The following is a 4818-nucleotide window of genomic DNA, read 5'->3' on the forward strand; positions in this document are numbered from 1 at the left end:
AAACTGAGACTAAAATTACTAAAATAGAAATAAAGAAAGAAAGAAAGAAAGAGAGAGAGAGAAAGAAAGAAGGAAGGAAGGAAGAAAAGAAAGGAAGGAAGGAAGGAAGGAAGGAAGGAAGAAAAGAAAGGAAGAGAAAGAGAGAGTGAGAGAGAGAGAGAGAGAGAGAAAGAAAGAAAGAAAGAGAAAGAAAGAAAACCCTCAAGGAACTTGAAGGCAAGCAGAAAACTCAGCAGGGAAAACATTGACACTATAAGGAAATATGGACACCAGATCTAGAAAATGATTTCAGGCATCTATGAACATATGCTGTAAAACAAAGGGAAATGATCCAACACTTGGTGAGGCAGACAACCCTGTGGAATGTGAGAACATAGAACCACAATATACTATTGTAGGATAATTATGGGAGTAGAATTAATAACCTGGACAGAAAAAATAATGGACAGAATTTTAAAAAAAACTAAAATTTATAGAAAAACTAGAATTAGAATTCTCACCAAAGAAAGAGAAGACAAAACAATATGTTGGTAATGCAAATATTCAGAAGTGAGGGACAATCTTAAAAAAGAGAAGCAAAAAAATAATAACCTTCAAAGAACATATGCTCAAGTACAAGCATGACATCTTAATCTCAAAGTCAGAATGTGTAAAAATAACCTAAAGACCACAAATCTCCCAAAAGAATATAACAGGACAAAAAAAACCCTCAAAACCATAATGCAGGACATAATAGAAGAGAACTGCCCAGAACAAATCAGATGAAATACAAATTGAAAGAATTCACAAATCACCTCCAGAAGAAAAAGAAGGCTGCGATCTCCAAGATACATAATGTTAAATTTAACAATTCAATTCAGAAGCAACAAATTTTGCAAGCAATCAGGAGAAAGCCGTTCAAATACAAAGAAAAAGAAAGTTGTATAAGGCAAGATTATTCTGCATCCACCAGAAAACACAGAAGGAAATGGAATGTTCTAAAAGTCAATGGAACTCAGTGTGCAGCCCCTAGTGACCTATGTGACAATCTGAGCTTAACTGTTCATGAAAAAAGATAACATTTAATAAGAGGCATTTGAAATATTTTTAGAAAGAAAACCAGAACCAAAGAGATTATTTATTTCTCTAACACTCCAAAGCAAAAGAAATATAAAAACATTGAATAAATTCAGCAGCCAATGATAGCAACAGTAATAACAAATAGACTAGTAAGAAACTTCTTTCTAAATGTATGCAAGGAGACAGGGGTGAAAGCAGAAGTTCAGGGGAGGTGACAGTGAAGAGGTGAGAAGGATAGAATCAGAGGATAGGAATGTATAATCTTCCAGGGTCAAATTAACGGCTAGCAATGAGGAGGAGGTAATTCCTGTGGTTTCAGAAAGAGAATTGCCTATAAGGGAGTGTGTGAGGAGGAGTGGGGGAATGATTGAAAAGGGTGTGAAAGGAAGGAGGCTTTGCTTTGGTGGTGGCAGGGTGTTCCATTGATGAGTGCTGCCATGAGAGAAAAGAGATGGTCTCTGAAGGGAGATGAAGACTTTGCACTAGGTGTGGCCTAAAAGATTTAGTGCTTAGAAAGTCTACTCATCCTACCTTGAAATTGGTACTCCTGAAGGCAACTGACACCTGGAGAAGTGGAAAGCATGGACACGGCCAGGAAATTTTGAAGCAAATGCAGAAAAGTAAGGAAGGGGGGATAGATCAGTAGTGGCTACATAATCAGGGACGTGGTGGGGGCAGTGTCCTCTCATGGAGCAATGTTCTCTCTGAAAACTTGGATAACTGGTACTGTTCTGGGAATGAAGCAATGGTTAAGGGAAATCCACAGTGCCTCTGCAAGGCACTGGTAGAAACTGCCAAGAGGAGAAAGCTAGAATGGATACTTTGGAAGCTTTGATTACTTGAGAACTATAGAGAAAAGAAAGAAATCAGAGAATTTTAGGGGTCATCAATCCAAGAATTAAGATCTAGAGTATACAGAAAGAGGGGATGGATAATGAGGAGAGTGGGAGAAATTCTTTTTGAAAAAATTGCAAAAAAGGAAAGTTTTAAAAAGCTAACAGGACTAATTTAAAGGCAGGAAAGGAAAAGGGAATCTAAAGAGAAATAAAGAGGGAATAAAATTCTATGACAAGACAAAAGCAAAAGATTTTTTAAAAAATAATAAGTAAAACCCCAAAGGAAAAGAGTAATGAGCAAGAGAAGAAGATCAACAGAGAAAGAGAGCCAGTAGAAACAGAATCTCCTTAAAAAAGATTAAGGTAAAGTAATTGAAGGACCATTGCAGTTGTGTTTAAAGCAGAAGAGGGGAAAATCATAACTTGAAAAAGCCCAATATCAAAGATAAATGGAAGAAAATATATGCCTAATACTCATAACTTTAAATGTGAATGGATTAAATGATCTAACAAAATGAAAAAGAGTGACAGATTGGATAAGAAAACAGAACGCTGATTTTTTTTTTGCTTAAAATAAACACATTTTTAAAAAAGAAAAGACATGCATGTATTAAAACTGAGGGACTGGAAAAAGATTTTTCAGGCATAAAATGAATTTTAAAAAGGAGTTGTAATTATACTATCTAAAAAAAGAAAAGAATTCAAGAAATAAAAAGGGATAAACAAGGAAACTACATTATACCTAAAATAACTACAGACAACAAACCAATACCAATAATAAATTATATGCTCCAAGTGCCTTAGAATCAAAATTCATAAAGATAACATCATCTGAGTTTCAAGATGACATAGACAGTAACACAATAGTGACAGAGACTCTATTATCCCTCTCTCAGCTTTGGATAAATCAAACAGAAAGGTAAACAAAAGGGGAAAATATGGAACTGAACAAATTGCTGGAGAAACTAGAGTTAAAAGACTTATGACATCTCATAAATGGGGCAGCAAAAGAATATATACATGTGTAATTTATAAGCACATGGAATGTTTAACAAGAGTTGACCATACAATAGGGCACAGAGCTATTGTTAACAAATATAAAAAGACAGAAATAGTTTCTGTTTTTACAAACCATAGTGCAATAAAAATAGTTATTGGAGCAGGGACCACAAACAAGATATAGACTCAAATGCAGTCTTAATAATAAAATCCTAAATAATGAGTGAGTCAAAGAACAAATTATACAAGCAATTAACAATTATGTAAAAGGAAATTATAATGATAAAACAACATATTAAGGTTTCTAAGATGCAGCTAAAGCAATTTTCAGGAAAAAAAATCGTGTCCTTACAAACATACATTAATAAAATAGGGGGAAAAAGTTAATGAACTAAATATGCATTTAAAAATTAGAAAGCCAATAAATAAACTAATCTAAAATAAACACAAAAGAGGAGATGTTAAAAATTAGAGGGAAACAGATAAATTGGAAACAAAAAACAATAAAATTTATGAAAGCCAGTTATTTGAAAATAAAATTGAAAAACCCTTAGATAATCTGATTAAAAGAAAAGAGGAGAAAATCCAATCAATAAAATAGAAAATGGATAAGGTGAAATCACAGCAAAACCAGAAAAAAAAATAATCAGAACATTATGCACAATTATATAACAGAATTGAGAAAAAATAGTGAAATGCCTTCAAAAACATAAATTACTCAAGCTATCAAAAGACCAGTTAGAAATCTTAAATAATCCAATCTCAAAAGAAAAAATATGAAAAAGAAAAATAGATGTAGTTATAATGGAACTACTAAAGAAAAAAAATCCTTATGCTGATGGACTCACAGGAGAATTCTATCAAAATTTTAAGAACAATTATTACCCATATTTCACAAATTGTTCTCAAAAATTAACAAATCCTTTTATTAGATGAATATAAACCTAATACCTGAACCAGGAAAAGATAAAATATAGAAAGAAGACTATAATATGTCAATATCATTCATGAACTTTGACTAAAAAATTTTTTGTGCAATCCTGTCAAACAGATTACAAGGATTTGTCCAAGAAATTACTCTTTAAACCAAGTGGAATTTATATGAGAAATACAAAGATGGTTCAACATTAAAAAATGAACATAATCACATTAAAAAATAAAACACCAAAGACCAAAATGATCATCTCAATAGAAGCAGAAAGAGCCTTTGACAAAGTGTAGCAATTTTACGCTAAAAATCCTACGAAGTGTAGGTGCAGAGAGAACATTTTTAATATCATAAAAACTTCAATCTAAAACCAAAAGCAAGCACCATATGTAATGGGAATATGCTCTAATTTTTCTGATAACATAAAAGTGAAGCAAGAATGTCTACTCTTTTCATCATTTAATATAGTTCTGGACATGCTAACAACAGCAATAAATCAAGAGAAAGAAATCAAAAGCATAAAGACAGATCAAGAGGACATAAAGCTATCTTTATTTGGTAGTGATATGAAGGTTTACTTAGAATACCCTAGGGAACCAGCAAAGATGAAGAGAGACAACTAATTGCTTCAGCAAAGTAGAGAGTTACAAAATAAATCCTCAAGAACCAATAGCATTTCTATGTAAAATAACAAAACAGAAGAAGCAATCATGGAAAGGAAAATATCAGGAGACTGATATATCAAAACACACAAAAGACTTGTATAGATCCAATTACAAAGGGCTCCTTAAAGAAATCAAGAATGGGGGGAGGAGCCAAGATGACAGCTGGAAAGCAGAGACTTGCGTGAGCTCCCCACCAGGTCCCTCCAAAAACCTATAAAAAACGGCTCTGAACAAATTCTAGAACTGCAGAACCCACAAAATAGCACAGGGAAGCAGGGCTCCAGCCCAGGACAGCCTGGATTGTCACTGGGTGAGGTCTATTGCACACAGA

Source organism: Trichosurus vulpecula, chromosome 2, assembly GCF_011100635.1.
Source record: "Trichosurus vulpecula isolate mTriVul1 chromosome 2, mTriVul1.pri, whole genome shotgun sequence".
Classification (NCBI taxonomy): domain Eukaryota; kingdom Metazoa; phylum Chordata; class Mammalia; order Diprotodontia; family Phalangeridae; genus Trichosurus; species Trichosurus vulpecula.